This window comes from Acomys minous, assembly GCF_964271855.1.
Source record: "Acomys minous genome assembly, chromosome: 5".
NCBI classification, from domain to species: Eukaryota; Metazoa; Chordata; class Mammalia; order Rodentia; family Muridae; genus Acomys; species Acomys minous.
The window spans coordinates 12,207,053-12,229,584 of NC_140494.1; positions in this window are offsets into that span (position 1 = coordinate 12,207,053).

Consider the following 22,532-nt stretch of genomic DNA (forward strand, 5'->3'; position numbering starts at 1 on the left):
CTGGCTCTTCTCGTGTTCTTGCTGGGCCTAGCAAGCTGGAGTCTAGAGTTGACTGGAACCCAACAGCGGTGCAGCATAACTGAGCCATTGCAACAGCCTTGAAGGGGCAAAAGCATCACACTTTTTCCAGGGTGCCAGTAAGCCTAGACATCCAGGGATGTCCTCCAGCCCTAGAAATGTGTCCTAGTCTGTCCATCAATTCCAAAGAGATAGGGCAAAAGCCACTCATCATTCACTTGTTCAAAAGACCTGCTGTAAACAGCCCTACACACACACACACACACACACACACACACACACACACACACACACACACACACACCTAAATGTATGCCAGCTACTTGGGTAGGAACCAGCAAACACAGAAAACTAATACACTATCCTTGCCTAGGAAATACTGCCACAGCTTGCACCTCTGCCCAGTAAAGAAAAGCACATCAGAGGAAGGTGGTCCAGTGAAACCACATTCCCTCTACAAAGGCACAGGAGCACCACGGGACCCACATCTGTCAGTGTGCTGAAGTCTCATGACAGGTGGCCAGTCACCCAAACTCTCTAGCCCCTGGCTAAGCTCATTACAACCGAGACTTGGCATCCGTGTTGGAGCCTAGTGGGGACACAAGGGCAAAGGCTACCAGTGATGAGGCAGAAGAGCATTCTTGGACATCTATACACTGTCCCCTCCCCCAGGCTGATCAAAGGGGTCCCGTTTGATCATGGGGTACTTTCTAACCAGTTTGGAGATGCTTTCCATTGAAGAACTTTGCCTTTTTAACAAGCAATGAACTTCAGCAAATGCTGTCGGCCTTAAGGAAGCAGGGAAGAGTCTGGTGGCCTCTGTGGGTATGCAGGATGGATATGCACCATGAGGAATATGCTCAGCTGGACCTCCAGGGGCCCAAGTCTGAAGCTCTCTTCCCCTGTCCACATCCCCAGTCTGCCCACTTCCCATCCTACCATGACTATGTCAATCCCTGGCATGGCCCACTCAGTTTCCCCTTATAGCTATATATACCCAGTAGCTATAATCTGTTGGTTCCCATCTGCTTGCCCTCCCTGGCACTGACCTCTGTAGAATAGGGGTCAAAGAACAGGAGAGACCAACCCTCCCTCCCTTGGGTCTAGGACAGTAATTCTCAACCTGTGGGTCGCAACTCCTGTGGCAAACCTCTATCTCCAAAAATGTTTACATTATGATTCATAACAGGAGCAAAATTAAAGTCATGAAGTGGAAACAAAAATAATTTTATAGTTGGGGGTCACCACAACATGAGGAACTATCTTAAAGAGGATGGTTGAAAACTGCTGATCTGGGAAGAAAATGAGAAAATCAACCCTTCCAGCGTTTACTAGGGTAAAACCAAAACAAATCACTAGACACTCTTCAATAAAGAATGTGACAGGGTTGAGGACGTAACTCATTGGTGAAGTGCTTTGTCCTGCAGACACAAGGCCCTGGGTTCCATCCTCAAACACTGTGAGCAGCCAATGTGATGACCACCGAGACATCACACACCTGCGGATACAGCTCTCCCTTTCATGTTGAGCTCGTTCCTTCTGACACTGGTACAAAGATGGAAGCACAGATCTACACTACTGTTTCCCAGATCACATTTCAAGCAAAAACTGCAAAGTAATCTCTGACCAAAAAAAAAAAAAAAAAAACCATGGCCAGAAGAGATGTGTGAGATGCTGTCAGATGTCACCATATGCTGTGATATGGGAAGAGTCACTGCATCCCCCAGCCATGTCCATCTACCCAAGTGTTTAGTCACTTTTTTTAAGGTGCACATTCTCCTTGAACTGTGTTGTCATATGACATGTGCTAACCAGAAGCAACCATGTGCCAAAGAGCTACTGCCTGAGTTTAACCACAGCCTCACCACAGATTAGCTGAATGACCTTAAACATGTTCATAAAACCCTTCTACCCATAAGTGAATATAACGATCACAACACCTACATATAAAGTGATAGTACCTGTAGCACAGTGGGCAGCAGCCCAGCATTCAGACACCAAACAGACACTCAGGGAAATAGTGCAAAAAAAAATTAGAAAACCCCTTAGGATTCTGAGATCCTTAAGAAATTTTCAGAAGCCAGGCAGTGGTGGTGCACACTTTTAATCCCAGCACTTGAGAGGCAGAGGCAGACAGATCTCTATGAGTTCAAGGCCATGCCGGCCTCCATAGCAAGTTCCTGGACAGCCAAGACTATAGAGAAACTCTGTCTCATGAAAGAAAGAAAGAAAGAAAGAAAGAAAGAAAGAAAGAAAGAAAGAAAGAAAGAAAGAAAGAAAAGAAAACTGTAGCCTAGATGACCATGAAGTTGCAAGTCTTAAATGCCAGCACTGGGGAGACAGAGGCAGATGAAATTCAAGGCTATCCTGGTCTACACAGTGGTAAATTCAAGGCAAGCCAGGGCTTCATAGTGAGATCCTGTCTTAGAAAAATAACATATTAGTGAGCAGAGGAGGAATAATGAGAAAGGAATGAGGACTTTGGAGCTCAGTGAGGGCAACAAAAAATACTTCTAATGGTGAGGAAAACTTTGAGATGGTTTGTAGCCAAACTGACAAATACCAAAATGCCTGTAGAACTGCAGCTAGAAGAAAGGTGAGACATGACAGCACCAGAGACAAAAGTGAGGGTGTAGGGGTGTAGGGAGACAAAAGGACTAGGTGTAGAGGTGCAAAGTCCAGGACACTGGGGAGCATCCGGCGGATGGACACAGAAGATGCAGATCCTGGGAAGGGAGGGTTCAAACCAGCTTGTTTCTGATCTCACATTGTGGGGACATCTGGGCTCACTACCCAAGAATGTGCAGAGGAAAACATAGGGCCTGCATGAGCCGTGAGCTGCCCAACCAGAGAGACACAGGGGATGGAGTGTTATGGAGACTTTCAGTGTCTGGGATGTGAACATCTTGAAGCGGCAACCCTGTCATAGCTCTCCACAGTGGATGAGAGAGGCCTCAGGTTTGTACCCAGTGAAGACAGCATGGGTCCCTTCTCCCTGTTGCAGGATGGCTAGGGATTGCCGAATTCCTTCCAGTCTGTGAAACAACACACATTGTGTTCCAAAACACCTACTTCTTGAGAAACAGACCCTAATGAGCCCTAGAGCCTATGAAGTGAGGCACAGTGAGCCAGGGTTGCAACATGCCGTAAATAAGGACCTCCTGAGAGAAGTGATTCTACACAGTGAAGAAACCAGGTCAACCCCTGCAATTTGGGTCAACGATAGTAGCTTGGAGAATGGTCAGAGAAAAAGATGACTTTGCCTAAGCCAGAACCCAGCTAGTGTGTCTCTGGCCAATAGAAGAACGTTAGTCGTCGCCCACTGGCAAAACCCCACAGGCTGTTCTGATGCTCTGCCTGCTTCTGGGATGAACAGTTGCTGAGGGGATAGTCAGCTAGGGATCCTCAGGGGCAGCTGTGGTAGATACAATCCAAGATGGTGATATTCAAGAGAAACTGTATAGTATGGCAACCTAGCATAGGAATAAGGAATATATTTAAATTTATAACTGGAACACTGGGCTGGGGCTATAGCTCAGTGATAGCCCTTGCATGAATGGAGGCCTGGGTTCAACCCCCAGACTACAAACACACAACGCACACACAAACACACAACACTATGTTCAAATTACCAACAATTGCATCAAATACCTTCACTCTATCCCTAATGCCCTCATCCCTTTATCCCTTCCTTGGACTAAATGCATCCCTGACGTTTACTGAGGCAGAGGGATAGATTTTGGGATGGGTGCACTAGCGATGTCTATTATACACATTACTTTTCAATAAAAAGAAAATACATGTTTTCCTTCTGTCATACCTGTGCCAAATTTTCCTACCTGGAGCCCTGCACATTTCTAATCTCAGTGGTTTGGTGGCATCTCCAGGCTGTACTGGCAATCACCAGACACCCAACAGCCATGTCCCTTCCTGTGTGAAGCCTCTGTTCTGCTTTGCTGACTCTCACTTTGAAGCTAACTGGCTTAGCCAAAAATAGGTTCCGCCTGCTGTGGTGTGACCCTGAAACCATGCAGGGCACAGTCTCGCCGAGGAGTCTCCTTCTACTTCCTTTAGCTGTTGTCATCTAGATTCCATATTAGAAAAACCATGTGCTGAGCGAGGGTGGCACACGCCTTTAGTCCTAGCGCTCAGGAGGCAGAAGCAAGCAGAGCTCTGAATTTGAGGCCAGCCTGGTCTATAAAGCCAGTTCCAGCATAGACAGGACTACACTGAGAAACCCTAAGAAAGAAAGAAAGAAAGAAAGAAAGAAAGAAAGAAAGAGGAAAAGGAAAAGGAGGAGATGATGCACAATAGTTGTCTTCTGGAGACAGGCTTATTTCACTTAACATGATCTGCAGTCCCATCCATGTTCCTGAAAGTGAGACAGAATGCCTGGCCCAGGGCCACTCCATTCCTCAGGCTGCACCTGCTGTGCTTGGCTGCCTGTAACCAAGATGGTGCCTCTGAACCAAGAGCCTTCTAACAAGTTCCACAAACAAGTCATTCCAGCTCAGAAAACAGGCCAGAGTGCAGCCGTCCTGATTACAGTCAAACGGTAAGAGGCCACCTGCAAACATGAACGGCACTTCTTTCACAGGTGACTTTACTCCAACAAATGAGGTAGAACAAATAAGATACAAATCGCCTCTCCGACCCCAATAAACGTGACAACCCACACCTCTGCCGTGTGCTGGGCATTATGCCTTATGAGCTCTGTCTGTAGTATCTCATTTAACTATCACTATGGTCCAGGGAAGCAAACATCAAATATCAGTTCAGTGCTTTTTTTTTTTTTCCATTTTAAAGACTCTTGCATCCTCCATCTCTTCTTGGCTCTGGCCAGCAGAGAGAGAGGCAGGAAGCCGCCGCCTCCCCCACTGCTGCTCCCTTTACTGGCTCCAGCCCTCTGTGCCATCCCCACTCCAGAGTTTTTCCATCTCAGGCAGAAAAGTAAAATCACCTCAGCAGTTTGTCCTTTAGTATTTCCATCTTAGTAAAAATAATAGGATCCACAGGGCATCGGGTGTACGTACACCTTTTAATCTCAGCACTTGAAGGCAGAGTTTGCTGGATCTCTACAAGTCCATGGCCAGCCTGGTCTACATAGCAAGTCCCAGGCTAGCCAGAGCTACATGGTAAGACTTGATTTCAAAAAGGACAGAGGAAAGGGATTTATCACAATCTGATGTATGTGTACCATATTCTGACCATGTTCATTCCTTAGGGGCTCTCTTATCCTCCTCCCTCACCACTGGTTTCCTTTTGCTTCCCAAATAGTCTCCCTTCTACTTTGTTTAGTTGTTTTCATCTAGATACCATATTTTAAAAAAAAATATGAGGCAGAAGCAAGCAGATCTCTGCGTTTGAGGCCAGGCTGGCTTATAGAGCTAGTTCCAGGATAGCCAGGACTACACTGAGAAACTGTCTCAAAACAAAACAAAACAACAAAAAGGAAAAGGAAAACCACGTAATAGTTGTCTTCTGGAGTCTGGCTTATTTCACTTAACACGATGATCTCCAGTTCTGTCCATGTCTTTAAAAGTGACCTGACTCTTCTTTTTTATTGCTGAGTAAAACATTATGTCTGTGCATCTCACATTCTGTATGCATTCATCTGGTGAAGGGCACCCCAGCTGACTCCATCACCTGTCTATTGTGTGAACAGTGTCATGGCAAACACGGATGTGCAGACATCAATGCAATGTCTTGACTTAGACACTTCTGTGTATAGATGCCCAGGAGGGCTATAGCTGGCTCCTAAGCTTTAAAGTCGAGCATTTGGCATTTTGTTCTTTGATTTAGTTCTTCCTGAGGGTAAGGGCATAATGAAAGATTCCCAATACCCAGTTACATTTGAGTTCCATAAAATTATCAAATAATTTTATAATGTAAGTGTTTGCCAAATAGTACATGGGGTGTTAATTTCACTAACATTTGCTGCTGCTCACCTTACTGTAATTTGGAATCCCATATTTCTACCTGCTAAGTCTGACAGCCCTCCTTTGGGCATACAAGGGCCTCTTTTTTTTAGTACTCTTAATTGTGGTAATGCCAAGAGATAGATGGCCTATGCTTGCCCTTGGCAGGCAGGGGATCACGTTTATATTCATACTGTGATTTTTCCACTGAAAATGCATAACTTTCATGGACTTAAAAAAAAAAAGAAGAAGAAGGGCCTTTTATTTGCTAACCCCATGGACCTGTATATCTCAAGGCATTTCTTTGAAAACACTAAAATCACCATGTGCTATATACACTGGGTAGCTCACACTTCTGCAGGCACACTCAGCACAACCTGCACTCCTCAATTCTTTCCATGAGCAAAACGAAACTCAAGCAAAAAAGAACTCAGCAAAGTCCTGGTGACTCCCGCCCCTCCACCTACACACACACTGTTACAGTTGAGTCAGATTTGGTGACTTAACTGAAGCAGCATCTATGACATTTCATATGCAGCTTATGCCCATTAGTAGAAAAGAAGCAACTCTGGCTCTTCACTCGTCTCAGATGTGTCTGTGCGCGGCTGACAGGGTGACTAAGATGGCTGCCTGCTGCCTGCCGCCTTTCTCCTCACCTAGCTCTACCTACACAGGTGTTCCTGCCCCAGGACTCCATGACAATCACACTGTGAAGGACACAATTAGCTTTTCATGAAGATGTGCCCACATTTTTTTTTCACTGCTGTAAACAAAATACCTAATATAAACCATTTAAAAGGGGAAAGATGGGTTTGAGGTTAAGGACTCAGAAGTCCCACTATGGCTAGCTCCAGTGTTCCTGGGCAGCTGGAAAATAGGGCAGTATGAAGGAAGGCCTCCGCAGAGGAAATCTACTGACACAGGAAGTAGAGAGTTTAAGAAGCCAGAGGTAAGATAGACCCTTAAAGATACACCCGTAAAATCTATTTCCTCCAACCAGGCCCCACCTTTCATAGTTTCCCCACATATCAACTGTCCATCCAGTTATGAAGACATTAATAGGATTCATTCTTCATCATCCAGTAACTGCAAAAGCCCCAGTTCTGGGCATGGTAGCAAGGTCCAGATTTCAAGACATAAATCGTTTTGGCAGAATGCTTCGTGCCACCTACACCAGACCTTCACCTTGCCAGCGTACATCCTCCTGCCACACCCATCCTTCCCAAAGCACCATCCCTTCATGAGGCCCTGTGTATTCTTCACCCTTAGTGTTAATGTCGCCACAGCCACAAGCACCAGCATCCTTTGCTAGCACTGTGACATAACAACCTGACTCTCCAGAGCTATTTCTGTTCTTTTCATCATGAGGAATCTTGTTGGAAGCGGGGGGAGGGAGGGAGAAACAGAGTGTTGTACTGTCCTTGTGGGAAAAGTTAACTTTCGTTTTAGTCCTGATAGGCTCTTGTACCTCTGTCACTTGAGTGTCCAGGGCTCACCCCAGGCTTGGCTCTATCGTGCTGCCAAAGAGCCATGTACAAAGAGGATCTTTATCCTGTCCTGGACTCGAGACCTCACTGTCCCTGTGCAGTGCCACACAAATGCAGACATCGCTTCCTCTTCTCATCCAAGCATCTGTAGCCCTCACCACGAGGCAGAATCCCCAGCACGGAAGGTCGTGGCTCAGTCAGCAATGTGCTTACCATCCACGCATGAGGACCAGAGTGTAAGCCCTAGAGTGACTCTAATCCATCCCAGTGCTAGGGACACTACACACATGCATGCACGCACGCACGCGCGCACACACACACACACGCAGGAGCACACATGGGGGGAAACCTCTGCTTTAAAAGGCCTTTTTCTATCATCATGGGAGTTGAGCGTGTACATAGGTTCTAAATCTGCCTACTGGTGAGTCTGCCACCAAGTTTGGATGACTGGGACAAAAAGACTCAAAGATGGCTCTGAGCAGCCAAACACTGCCCACGACGAATAGAGTAAAAAGAGGGAGTTGTTAGGAGGGCCAGGCCACCAATTCCTCCCTTCTTGAGCCTACATGCTGTTGTATATCTTTTTCCTCACTTCTAATTTTCCCTCCTCAGCAGGTTTAATGGTCAGAAACGGGAGGAGAATTAGAACTTATTCCAGCTCCTACTTTGTACCCAGCAAAGACTTAACTTTAAAAAAGCACCATGGAACCTGGGTGATGGTGGCACACGCCTTTGATCCCAGCACTCGGGAGGCAGAGGCACGTGGATCTCTGAGTTCAAGGCCAGCCTGGTCTACAGAGTGAGTTCCAGGCCATCCAGGGCTACACAGAGAAACCCTGTCTAGATAGATAGATAGATAGATAGATAGATAGATAGATAGATAGATAAATACATAGATAGATAGATACATAGATACATAGATACATAGATAGAGAGATAGATAAATACATAGATAGATAGCACCATGGCTCAGTCAGTAGGGCTCTCTCCTAGCAGACACGAATCCCTGGCTCAGTCCTCAGCATCTCATAAAACTGAGCATGATGGTACACATATAATCCCATCACTGGGACGTGGGTAGGAGGGTCATTCAAGGCCATCCTTGGCTATAACGTGATGTAGTCAGCCTAGGCTGCACGGGACCAATCTCAAAAGGGGGAGGGGCTCTAAAAGGATGGCTCATTTGGTAAAGTCCTTGCCATATGAGCCTGATCCCCCAGCACCCCACATTAAAAAAAACAACAACAACAACAACAAACAAAACCAAAAACACTCGGGTACACTGGTTGACCCTGGGGCAACAGAGACAAGAGGGCTGCTGGGGCTTACTGGTCAGATAGTCTTGCTGAATCTGGGAGCTCCAGACTCAGTGAGAATAAAGTGGGAAACAATAACAGAAGATTCTCAACATCAGCCTTTGGCCTCCATGTGTATGTGCGCACGCACGCACACACACACACACACACACACACACACACACACACACACACACACACACGGGGGCGGGGGGAGGTAAGGTAGACAGATCCATGGATTGAGAAGGACAGGGACTGGGATAAGGAGTCATGAAGTCCTACCATCTTTCCTCTTTGTGCAGATAATAAAAGCCCAGGTCAAAAGCCAGGGCAGGGCAGAAGGCTGAGCGGAAAAGCTTCAGTATAAAACTGCAGCGGCAGCCAAGCCTCCATAAGCGAATGTTAAACACACCTATTATAGCAGTGACTAAACGCAGGATGGAGTACACACGGTGTAAACACCTTTAATACGATTCTAATTCTCTCTCTGCTTCAAGAGCCACACACTGTTATGGCAACAGAACAGGAAAGCAGATCACAGTATTAATTTGATATCTTGGCTCCATTTGTTCCACATTTACAATACAACGCTCGCATAATAAGCAGCCGGACCTGAGCCAGAGCTAGGGGGAAAGAAACCACTCTCACTACTGAAGGGCACTGGGGAGCATCCGCTCAGCCTTGGGTTTTGTGAAATAAAAACTAAATAATAATTTTCTACAAAGAATGCCAGTTTCACCTCCCATTCAGTCTGCTGTTTGATTGACAACACTTGAGAAGCAGACCAGTCCTTTCTGTCGGAAGTGTGCAAGGGAGGAAGGCAGAGACGGGAAGATAGCACAATCTGAGAGGAACGTTGAGCTGAGGAATCTCACCCAGCTAAATGCTCAGCCCCAAGGTGTTGCCTCTTTTTGAACATCCCCGCTCTTCCCAATGACTCACTTGACAACCAGAAAGATGTGCCCCAAACAGAAGCCTGAACAAAAAGCCTCGCGAGTTGCCAGTTGCATCTGTAATGTTTCTTGCTGCTATGACCAAATTCATGACAGTATGAGGGAGGAAGGTTTTATTGGGGTTCATAGCCTGAGGGTATAGTCCTTTATGGATGGGAAGGCATGGTAGTTAGAACAGCCTGAAGCAACAGTAGCAGAAGTGTGTGGGTGCTTGCTTACATCTCAGATGCCCAGGATGCAGAGAGAGCTGGGGCCACGAGCTGACTAGCCTGTAACTCAAGAGTCTCCTACATCACTTCTCCAGCACCACCCTGCCTCCTAAGGCTTGACAGCTGCAAAACTATGCCCCCCGGGGAACCAACATTCAAACACGAGAGCCTCCGTCATCACAGGGCTCCCTCTCCCATGAAGCCATCCTAAATTGAAAGCTTCATAAACTGAGAATAGCCTAAACCTTTAATCCCAGCACTCAGGAGGTGGAGGCAGAGGCATGTGTATCTCTGTGAGTTCAAGGCCAGCCTGGTGTACAAAGTAAGTCCAGGATAGCAAGTCTACACAGAGAAACCCTGTCTCAAAAAGCAAAACAAAACAAAAAAAGAACGAAAAAGAAAATAGCCTAAGCCAAAAAGTTCATGCCATATAACTAAACCCAGCCATAACTGATTGCCTGAGGCTACTGCAAGCCTACACCTCAGCACAGGTGTCACCCTCGGACCACATGAAGATAATCTGATGGGAGGGCATGCAGAAGAGCATCCCTCAGGGGCAAAACCCATGACTGGATAGTGGAGGGTACAGTGTCCTGGGGTCTCACAGAATGAACATCTCTCTCTACCATGCTCTTGATAAGGAGCAAGGTCCTCGTTCTTGCCCAAGCTGCCTGCGAAGGCCCCACCTCTCAACACTGCTACTCGGGGGATCACGTTTCTACAAAAGTATTTGGGCAAGGCATGAGAGACAGATTCAGACCATATTAACTGAGGAAAATGAAGAAGTGAAATAGGAGCCTCACGTAGACCAGGTCAGCCTCAAACTTGCTATGTTACCAATGATGATCCTGAACTTCTGATCCTCCTGCCTCTACCTCCCAAGTGCTGGGGTTGCAGGTGTGAGCCGCACTGCCTGGTTTATACAGTGCTGGGGATGGAACCCAGTGTGTGATGGCAGCCTTGGTTGTCAGCTTGACTACTACGTATGGACTCCGTTAACACTCAAGCAGCTAGGCCTGGAGCTCAGGGATTTTCCTGGTCAGATCGTCTGAGGTGGGTAGAAGACCCACCCCACCCCCATAAATCTAGGCTACCCCTTCTTCCAGTGGCAGCCCACACAACAGGACTTGGAAGAAGGAAGTCTGTGCCCTTGCCATGACAGTGGTATGTGTGCTGTCAGAGATGAAGCGTGACAGCAGTGTACACGGCATCAGAGTTGAGCTGTGACCATGGCACATGTGGTGTTCAGTTGTGACAGCATACTCTGGTGCACAGCCCACCTCACTGCTTTCCTTCACTGTGATTCCAGGGTCACTCAGAGCTAAGCATCCCAGATCCACAGGGGTGGGGGGTGGGGAGCTGTAGGGAAGCTGTTTGCTAAGGGGGAGGGTGGGTCAAGGGGGACAGAAATACTTTGGACTGAAGGGACACACAGATTTCACTCACAGACATTGCATTTGCCTCAACTTCGGCCACCTCCCCCACTCAGAGCCCTCGCGATGCGGAACTCACTCCTCAGAGCCACTCGGCTTTTTCCCATCTGCCACCTGCTCTTGCTCTCCCCACCCCCCCCACCCAATGGGAGTGGGTAATGGAAGCAGCTTTAAAAGGAGGAGGAGAAGAAAATCCAAATAACAAAGAATCGTGTAATTAACCCTGCAGTTCCTTGTCCTTGGTAGGTTTGCGCCTGTGTTGCCATAATTACACATTACATTAAGTTACAGAGTGGCGGGGCTTGTGTGGCCTGCCAGTGACATCTGCAGATTTTCCAAATGTGGGGGGGGGGGGGAGAAAGGAAATCAGAAAGCCTGGATTTGCAGTGCTTGCGTATAAAACCCTTCACCTGTGCAAATCCACCACAGACACCTCATCCTTCCTTGCTCACCTCTGAAAATGGTTTGCAAACTCCTCCTGCTTCTTTTGTCACTGAGGCCACCCTCCTCTGCCCCAGACCTTCGCCTCAGTCCTCTATGGCTGTCTATGCTCCATGTGGCCTCTGATCCTTCACTGATCATCTCGCTCTGTGCCCACAAGCCTCTGCCATCATTTGGATATAATCTGAGCATGCCTGAGAGGTTCGTGTGGTGATAGCTGGGTCCTCTCTGTGGAGGTGTTAAGAAAGAAAAATCTTTAGGACACACACAGGGCATCATGGGGAGTTATTAGAAAGGATTAATGAAGGTCTGACAGAACTGTGTTCATCCCTGCAAGAACATCAGTTGTTATAAAGGAGCCGACATCTTTTCCTGAGTTCTGCCTCTTGACATCCTTGCATTCTCCCGTCATTTTCAGAACCCCATTCTTGAAGTTGACAGGAGCAGCAAGGGCTGGGTGGGAGGTGAAAGGTGGCACCCCACAGCTTCTCAGACCTACAGCAAGGACAGCAGCAGCAGCCTCTTGGGACTGGCTTTGTGCTTCTTCTCCCCCAACCGAGTCAGTGAGGAGCCCAGAGACGCCCTGACTCTGCAGCCAGTGAACTGTGTCCCCATGAACAACAAGAGAGACTAGGTGGGTCCTTTCACTAAAATGAAGTTCAGAGCCCACCCTGGCCACCTAGATGCCTGACAGCCAAGATCCTCAAAACCAAACCAATTGCATGGGACCCTATCAAGCACTGCCTTGTCAGTGCTTGTGCCCTCAGCTGAGAACCCCATCCCTACACAGACCCCACCCCAACCCTGCCCTGGTCCCAACTGCACACCCTCACCCACACAGTTCTTCACCAGGGTCCTGCCCAGCTGTGCTCCCAGGCGCCATTTTTTTCAGGAAGCTCATGGCCTTCCCTCAGGGCATGGGGATGCTGGAGGAAAGGAAATCCAGGGTTAATCAGAGAGACACAAACCCCGGACATGTGACAAGGACACTGGAATAGTATGATCATGTGACTGCTCTGTTATAACACACTGTCAGGAGCCAGGACTTGCAAAAACAGCGCAGCCAACTAAGTATGAAGCCTTCAATACCAAAGTCTTTGGGAGGGAGAGGGTTTATGTCCAGACCCTAACAGTTGCCCGTGCATCCTGTCTGTCTCCTCTGTGCACTGTGAGCCCTCAGGGTCTGCGCTAAGGCTCATCACGTGAACTGAGGTGATGCTCAAACAGTGACCCCTGCCCAGTTGTACAGTTTGGGGACCTCTCTATCCTCTTTGCCTCTGCCTTTCACATGGCTTCTCCCCCGTGAGGTCTCTGTGCCCTCTGCCGTTTCACACAGGGCCACTCCCTTATAGGGACTCAAGACACATCTAACCTCATCTTGATCCTGACCTTGATCAAATCAGCAGAGAGCCTATCTCCAAGTCAGGTTACATGGTGATGTTCTGGGTCAACAGAGATTCAGAGGAGGAGGACACAGTGCCACAATCCTTAGTGCTCAACAGGGAAACTGAGGCATGGAGAGCTGGAATGCTCATGCAAGACCACACGCACCCTGGAGCCACCAGCATCCTGGATAATTCAGCTCTTTCGCGTTGTCTCTGACTTGTGGTCCTTCCCAGCACAGTATCTGTCCCCAGCTGGGGAGAAAGCCCAATGTTCTGCCCAGCTCTTCGACTGTGGCTCTGGCCCAGGTCTCAGTTACGTGGAGCAACAGGAGGGTAATGGCCTGGATGACTGAACATTGCATAAACCCAGATCATAGGAAATAGAGGCTGCTCAAAGGCCAGCCTCCCCCATGCTGGCTCTGTGGGATGCAACTGACTGGAAAGCCATGCTCAGAAAGGTCTGTGTCTTTTGTTGAGGCAAGGGGTGAAGGAAGGGCAACTTCAAAGGTTTCCCTTTGTTTAAACTCAACCCTATACAGGGCACTGATTCCAGAAAAGCGAGGGGGCACTTTGAGCTTTAAAGCAGGCAGTCACCTGGTGGCCATGCAGGTCCCAGACAGATGGAGAAGCCGAGGACTCACTTAGATCCTGGGCTCTGAGACACCACACCGACGCACAGGGAGGGAGGGAGCAGACACGGAGGAAGGGTTGACGTTCTCAGAATAATACAAAATGACAAAAGGGTGGTTCTGGCCAGAGAGGTGGTACAAGAGAAAAATGGAATCAGTCCCGAATTTTCCACAGGGAGGAAAACCTGGGGATAGAGGGAAATGACATCTTTGGCTTGCTAAGTTTCAGGTGGCCGGTGAAGGTCTCCAGCCCTCACCTGCATTTCAGGAAATCATGGGAGCCTGCCCCATGATTTCTGATGGAAGACCAAAAGGCAGCCTCGGGACTCCGGCTTGTAGAGTGTGTCTGAAAAAGATTGGGGTTTGGAACCAAACACTGAGGCCAGGGGCTGTGGGAATGTTGAGAGAGTATGGGGCGAGCCTGAGCAGCTCAAAGGGACAGCAATAGGAAGGGCCCAGCAGAGAACAATGCTAATTTCCCACAGGCTGCACTGAGGACCCAGACACCACCTCCTGCACTCACCAAGGCATGCAGGCAGAGCAAGGAATGGGCAGAGTTTGTCCATCAAGTTCATAGCCCACAGAGTAAGAAAGGGACACCCAGCCAGGCTCCTCTGTTTACACAGACAGCAAGCTGGCACCAGGCCAGGCTAGAAACAAGCTCCTCTCAGCTCTGAGTCTGCCCTCTACCCTCGCTCACCTGTAGCTGATATTAACTCAGTCTGAGGTTGCATCATTCATTGAATGAATCTGATTCCAGGATGATTAAAAACCACCCAATAGACTATGACAGCAAAGATAGTAGAGTGGAAAAGGACCTTAAAGGTCACCTGGGCTGGTGACTGTCAGCCATGTGTACATTAGAATCACCCAAGAGCTCTGAAAGTGCAAGGACAGCCTCTCTTTAGAACAGCCACTCTGGGGTGGAGCTGGACATCAGTGTGTTTTCAAAGCTACTCAGTGTTTGTGGGGGATGGCCACGAGACTGGTCCAACCTCCTCATTTCAGAGATGAGGAGCCCAACTGTGAGGCTTTGGGAGGATTTCTCTCTATCTGGAGTCCTGCATGGACCAGGGCAGCCATGGCAGTGGCAGCGGAAGCTGCTTGCTCACTTCCGGGCAAATGAGCAGGCAGAGTGGAAGGACGCTGGCCTCCAGATGATGGGGCTCGCTTCCTTTTCATTCAGCCTCACACCCAGACTGTGGGACATGCCACCCATATCCAGGTAAAGTCCCAGCTTCCTCGGTTACTCCTCTCTAGAAACACCCCCTCAAACAGACCCAAAGTGTGCTGCACTAGCGCCACCAACCCCAGCAGCCTGACCATGGAAATAACCATCACACTTCGAGGTGCAAAATCCCGTTTGTGACCTCAGATAGGCCTGGGATTCATTCAGTCCTGGCTCTGTGTGTGTTCTGTGACAAATTAATCAACCTCTGTGAGATGTGTACACTTCCCATACTAAATGGCGACAATAGCAGCACTAACTGTACATTTGAGCCCTGTCCAATGCACATCTGTCCCCAAAGCATTGGGGACACTCGGCAGCTGGAACCTAGTTTGATGGAGTCCTCCCAGTCACTCCAACAGCTGGGACCAGGGTCACAGGAGAAAATGAACATTCAGAGAAGTCAAAGCGCTTGCTCAAGGTCACCCAGCACAGTGGGGACAAGTCTGGAACTGGACCACAGGCCTGAGACTCTCACTTAGCTCCTGGGTTGTCCATAGATGCTATTTGCCAGAACACCAATAGCCATAGCATCTCTCAGGCCTGGCTGCCTCATTGTGTTGTTTTTAATGAGCCTGGAAAATCAACTCCTTGTTAGAAGTCCTGTGGGGAGCACACGGAATGGAGGAAGCTGCGGTCCCCGCAGCCTCCACCGTCAGCTAAGCCCCTGGAAGGAGACTAATGAAAACCATGAATCAGGCATCAACAGCTGTGGGGGGTGGGTGGGGGTGGGATGGGTAGAGAGGGACAAGGAGAGAGAGAGAAGAGCTGATTTGCAAATGAGCACGAACCGCTTAGCTGTGGATTTAGTGTCCGAGGAGGGACCATCCATCACATTTATGGGAGAGATAATTGCTTAGGATCGCCCAGAGCAGCAGACAGAGGCACTGCGGGAAACGGTTTTGGACAGGCCATAGGGGGATGCCTCAAATCAGCAAGAAACTCCAGGCAGAGGCCCCCCGGGTTGGTAATAGGAAGGAGTGGCCCAGCTTGCAGGAGTCCTTCCTCCCGTGGGGTTGGCTCACACTAGGGTCACGGCTCCATGGAAGCCCTGGCTGAAGGAGGACTGGAGGAAGCCAATCACCCCAACAGCACAGAGGTACCCCAACAGCACAGAGGTACCCCAACAGCACAGAGGTACCCCGTGGAGCGGCAAGAGATCATGCCCAGAAGCAGAAAACTAGGCATGCCATATTCAGCCACAAATGCTGTGTGATCCAGGCCATACCCCTCACCCTCTCTGGGCCTCGGTTACCTCTTTCTCTCTGAATGCTAATGAATTTCTTTTACAGTTTCATGCACACGTATGCAGTGCATCTTCACTGCTCTCGCATGCCTCCACTCTCTTATTGCCTTCCCACCTCTGGCAGTCCCCACTCCTTGCTCTAGAGTCCTTTTCCAAGACCACATCTTTCTGTTTTGTGTTATGACCCATCACTGTCCCCCGCTCCCTGCCGCCCCCGCCCCCTGTCCCCACAATTGGTTCTAACCAGAACTCTGTATATGTAGCCATGGTCATGGAGACACCCACTGGAGCCTGGAGAGTCCGCCAATGAATCCTCATCACAAAATATGAGCTCCTCCTCCTGCCAAATCCATCAGTTCAGGAGCGGGTCCCATGAGCCCTTTCTCTAACCACGGTTGGTGGTGTGGACAGGTCCGGTCTATTCCAGTCCTGATGCCTGCTACAGTGACTCCATGACTGGATGGCCGTGTCGTGCCCAGAGTATGAGGAAAAGAACAAGGGGCAAGAAGCACATTTTTTGGAAGAAAGGACAGTGAATACTGGAGTTAGAAAATTCCAAGTGTGGAGAGGGTGAGGGGATAGGGGAGAGGCAGGCTGGGAAAACAGCTCATCTTCCCTACAGGGTAAGCCAAGCTCCAACTTTCTGAATGCCATGGAAAACAGAGAGCAAGGCTCACCCAGGCATGGCAGGTAGCAGTCCCAGGTAGGGCTAGCAGCTGCTTGCACTGTGCCCTGGGCTTCCAGATACTGACAGCTTAGAAAACCCACATTTCCTACTTAGCTCCCAGGTGACTGAGGGAAAGCCCAACCATGGCTCTGGGATGTTCCTCTAGTAACAGGGATTTGGGGGAACGAGGTATATCCGGCTTGAGATGCTAGCCTGGGGCACTAAGATCCTATCCCACTGGGATCCAGGGAGCCTTTGAGGTTTCTGGGCACAGGGAGAAGATCCAGCCAGTTTAAGGATGACTGTGGGCACGGGCAGCAGGGAGGGAGAGTAAGGGATTGGTTCAGCCTCCAGGCAAGAGTTGGGGCAGCAGCCCCTGGGAGGCCCTCTATCCAGCCTGCGCATTCTCATTAAATTTGAAAACCTAGAGCCTACCTCGAAGGCTCTTTTCTCCTCCCAGCACATTTTAAAAGACTTCAGGATAGATATGTTGTGGACTTGTGCACTGGGCCCAGGGAGTGGGGAGGGTGCTGAAGAGAGGGTGCTGCTTCTTACTAATCAGAGCCAAGAGATGACCCTTCAAAACCTGGCTCTTCTGCTAACAGTGCCCACTGCTTCCTGAGATCCATTCTGGGGCCACCTCTGAAGCGCCATCCATGGTGACAGAGAGTCCTAATGACACAATATAGGCAGCTGCTTGGCCATCTCTAAGGCTTAACTGCCTTCAAATAGTGTCCCCTCACTTACCACCTCTGCTGGCCTCAGAGCTACCTACAGCTCCCTGCTGCTCCCTGGAATCTCACTGACAGAGCTGTGGTCCCCAGTGTCATCACAGCCCTGTCTCTTCTCCCATGCCAGGCCGCTCTACACGTGGCCCTTGCCTAGGGAGGACAGCTCAGGAATTCATGGTGGCCAGTGGTGACACCTCTGGGGTCAAGGCCCATGACCTTTGTTCCTGCTCAGGCACACTTGGGTAGTCTGACAGGGGAGTGTGGTGCAGAGGCCCGCCCGAGATGCTGTGTTGTTTTATATGGAGGCCCAGCACATACCTGCCTCTTTGTCGCATAGATGGAGAGGGAAGGTGAGACACGAAGAAAACGCTACACTGAGTCTCTGCCCAGTTTCTGTCACACAGTTTCTCCTTTTTATCTAGCCTTGGCTGCAGTCCATGGTCCAGGGGACAGCACCACCCACCTGCAGGGCGGGCCTTCCCTCCTCTGTTAAAGCTCCCTGAAAAAAGCCCTCAGAGACACAGGTATGGCTCCCAGGCAATTCTAAGTCCAATCTCGCTAACACAGAAGACTGCCCACCGCTCACACAGCAGAACAATGTCACATGTGCATCACCAGTGAGGCGCTCCAGCAGATGTCAGACCCCTGACACTCTGGGATGTATCAGACAGCCCTCAGCCCCACCCCTTCCTTCTCTGGGGCTTAAGACCACACCCACAGTGCCCAAAGCACACAGTGACTGAGGACGCTTGAAAATTCTCAACTTCTAGTGGCACCTGGGGTTGCCCGTGGAGCAGGAGGGGGAGACCTTGTAGAAAATGAAGTGCTAGGGTTCGCATGTGTCCTCCTTGGGTGACGTATTGGAAACTTCGTCATCAGCACAGCAACAGTGCTGGGAGGTGAGGTCGTTAACAGGAGGGGAAAGAAGTTCACGAATGAAGAGATGGTGTTCTCCAGGGGGTAGGGAACACATTCCTCACACGAAGATGGCCGCGGCCATCTCTGCACACCTCACGTGAGGTCTGTCGCCCCTTGGCCTTCTTCCGAAAGTTAAAAAAAAAAAACTTTTTGGGATGCAGCTTTTCCACCATGAGCCTCTCAGCCTTTAGACTTGCAAAACATAAGACATTTCTCTTCATAAATTATCCAGCATCGGGGATTGTACTATAGTATCATAAAGCAACAGTTTTATGGTAGGATGGAGTCAGGCCGAAGTTAGGTGGGAAGAAATGAGGTAGCCAACAAAGCAGAAAGGTAAACCCAACTGGCCTCTCCCCTCCCATTCTTTTTTTTTTTTAAGACTGATTGATTGATTGATTGATTGATTGATTATATATACAACATTTTGCCTGCATATGTGCCTGATCACCAGAAGAGGGCACCAGATCTCATTATAGATGGTTGTGAGCCACCATGTGGTTGCTGGGAATTGAACTCAGGACCTCTGGAGGAGCAGACAGTGCTCTTAACCTCTGAGCCATCTCTCCAGCTCTCCATTCCCATTCTTAGGTGAGAACACAAGGAGCCAGTTTCAACCTGAAGTTCATAACCTGAAGCTGTGAGGTGTGAGATATGCCTGAAGCAAACACAGGTTCCCACAGAGCCAGAGGTGGCCTCTGCTACGGGGGTTGTTGCAGTGGCCGGGACAAGGTTCCAAGGACTGGAATTGCTGCTCAGAGATAGAGGGGCCAGATCTATAGAGTTGGAACCTTGATTCTGGTATCTTACTGGGGGGGGGGGGGGACAGTCATCACAAATCCGCCTTTTCTGGCACTAAAAAGCTTCAGGCAATGACAATGTCCTAGGCAGTTGGGGTTCGCTCTGGTTTAGGTATGGAATGGCCACCGTCTATTGAAGGGTAGCTACTTAGGGAGGCTCTGTAAGGACTGGGAGGCCAGGGCAAGATGGACACAGCAGGTCACTGGACGAGCTCCCTGTTGGGCTATGTCTTGTCCCGGCTCCCTCTGTCCTCTCCTTGTTCCCTGTCTGCCATGAGACGAGGCAAGGCACCTCTGCCACATGCTCCCGTCCAGCCCTGCCATGTTCTCCCTCACCATGGGCGCAGAAGCAACAAAGCCAACACTTGTGGACAGAAACCTTGGAGCCAAAGAAGTAGTCCCTTCCCTGGAGGGGTCCTCTCAGGGGCTGTGGTCACAGGGATGAACAGCTGGTGAAGGAGGGGTTAACATAACAGGATGACAAGAACCAGGTGACTTAAGTGATGCCTTCATCCTTATCGGCTACCCTTCTCGTCACAGTGAGTTCTAGCTAAGGCAAATTAAAGGAGGGTTTAGTTTGGCTTACCCTTTGACATATGGTGAGGAAAGCCTAGCAGCTCAGCGGGAAACAGAGCCTAGCAGGAGCAAAGCAAGCCTCCCACCCAGTGGTTCTCAACCCATGGGTTGTGACCCCTCTGAGGGTTGAGCAAACCTTTCACAGGGGTCACCTAAGACCACCAGCAAACACAGATATTTGCATTACGAGTCATAGCAGTAGTAAAATTACAGTTATAAAGTGCCAGTGCAAATAGTTTATGGCTGGGGGTCACCACCTGAGGAATTGTATTAAGGGGTTGGAACATTAAGAAGGCTGAGCACCACTGCCCTAGCCCTTCTGATCTGCCACCCCCAGCAGCCCACTTCATCCAGCTAAGCTCCACCTCCTGAAGATAGCACAGCCAAGTCCCAAGCTCACTTTCTCCCACGCAAGCCATTTGCATACAGCCTGAAACACCACCTCTAACCAGGGACAGTGAGCCTGGGCAAGGGATTTCCCAATCCAACCATATTACCTCATGGTCGTGGGGTCTAGATGTTCACAATGAAGTTTTGAGCTGAACTGATTTCTAGTGAGGGCCACTGCCAGGTATACAAATGCTACCCTTTGCCTTCAGCTGCATGTGGTGACAGAGAGGTCATCTCTGCTACATCTCATGTTATAAGGGTACTAATTCCATCCATGAGGGTACCGGCATGACCCAATTACTGTTCCATGGTACCATGTTCAAATAGCATCAAGCTAGGAGTTATGGTTTTATCATAGGGGTTTGGTGGTTCAGGGTTACAACTATAGCCTTAGTGGGCAAGGGCAGATCTGGTGAAAACTTAAGAAAATGCAAGTTAAATTGCTTGCTGCTGGGGCTGGAGAGACAGCTTAGTGATTAAGAGCACTGTCTACTCTTCCAGAGCACTGTTCTTAGAACACACATGGCCACTCACAGCCATCCAGTTTCATGGGACCTGATGCCTTCCGGCCACCACAGGCCCTGCACGTACATGGTGCACAGACACGCACACATTCAGGCAAACTACCCACTCAAACACCTAAAATAATAAAATTTCAAAATATGAAATAATAACAAATCTCTTACTGACTGAAAGAAAAGGTGAAAAGTCCTACGAAGCTGGGGAGCTGTGTGGTCAGGCAGAGGCAGATGCAGGCTCCAGGCTCAACCCTGCAAGGCTTTGTTTGGAAAAAAAAAAAAGCCCAAACCAAAAACTGGCACTGTTAACAAACACCCTGAGGCTCCAGGATGTGCCTGAGGACCTTCTAGATCCCTGGTGATTAGGAGGAGGAGGAGGAGGAGGAGGAGGAGGAGGAAGCGGAGGAGGAGGCCAGAGAAACTTGTAATGAAGAGAATCCTATTAAAAAATCAGATCTTAGAGACAAGAAAGGTTAGGACCTACCTCCAATTGTAGTGGACATGGAGGGAGCGTTCACAGTCCTTCCACCCCAGACCATGGGGCCCAATTTACCTTGCTTGTCAGTTTAGGTTATTGCTGTCAACACTGAAATAAGACGGTATTAGAGCTGAGCTGCATGTATGACGAGAATGGTGCTCAGGAAGACACAGATCTATCAGAAAACATATCAAGGCCACAGGGCTGAACAGCTGACACAAAGCTTTGAGACCCAACACTACCCCCACTACCCCGCGGGTGACTTTTGAGCCCATCCCTCCTGCTGGTGAGACCAGAGGTGAGATGGGTGACCGTGAGATAAGGTGGACTCCGCAGCTGTGCCAGACATCAGGTCTCTGCAGCGTATTACCCATGCCCCACAACAGGACTCAAGAGGAAGGCTCTGTGCTCTGTGCGCAGTAAAGACAGAGCCTTTGTGGGGGGTGGGGTGGGGATGGGGGGGGGTTACTGGGACAAGCCGGGGATTCCAGACACATGTGTCTGAAAGAAGATGTTCCCCAAGCTCAGGGCCTAGCACACTGCCCAGCGCATTCAGCTGTACTCCTGCACACTCCACTGTGTATCAACTCAACCGCTATTGTTACTTTTCTGTGGCTGTGAGAAAACAGCCTGACAAGGATCGCTGTGAGTTCGAGGCCAGCCTGGTCTACAAAGCGACTCCAGAACAGCCAAGGCTACACAGAGAGACCCTGTCTTGGAAAACCAAAAACAAACCAAAACAAAACAAAAAACAGCCTGACAATAGCAACTTAAGGAAAAAGGAAGCTTTATTCTGGCTCTTTTCAAGGGTGGAGTCCGTGGTGGTGGGTGACAGAGCTGGTCACATCACACCCACAGAAAGGAACAGGGAACAGTGAACGCCACGCTCAATCACTTTCTCCATTTTATACAGTTCAGGGCTCCCTCCCATCCAGATAACAGTCCCACCCTAACCAAAATAATCCCCACAGGCCCGCCCAGCTGCTCATCCCCCAGGTGAGAACGCATCTGACCAAGCTGACAATTAAGGGTGAGCATCAAAGCCATCATTTCTGGCAACAGGGTGGAACCCTAATCAGTGGTTTCGGCTTTCTGCTCTGAGTACTTCACCCAGCCCCAGACAAGCAGGGAAGCAGAGCTAGCTTCCGACCGAACCGAACAGGAAACAGAGCATAGGTGACCAGTCTCCAACAGTCTCAAAGCCAAATTTGC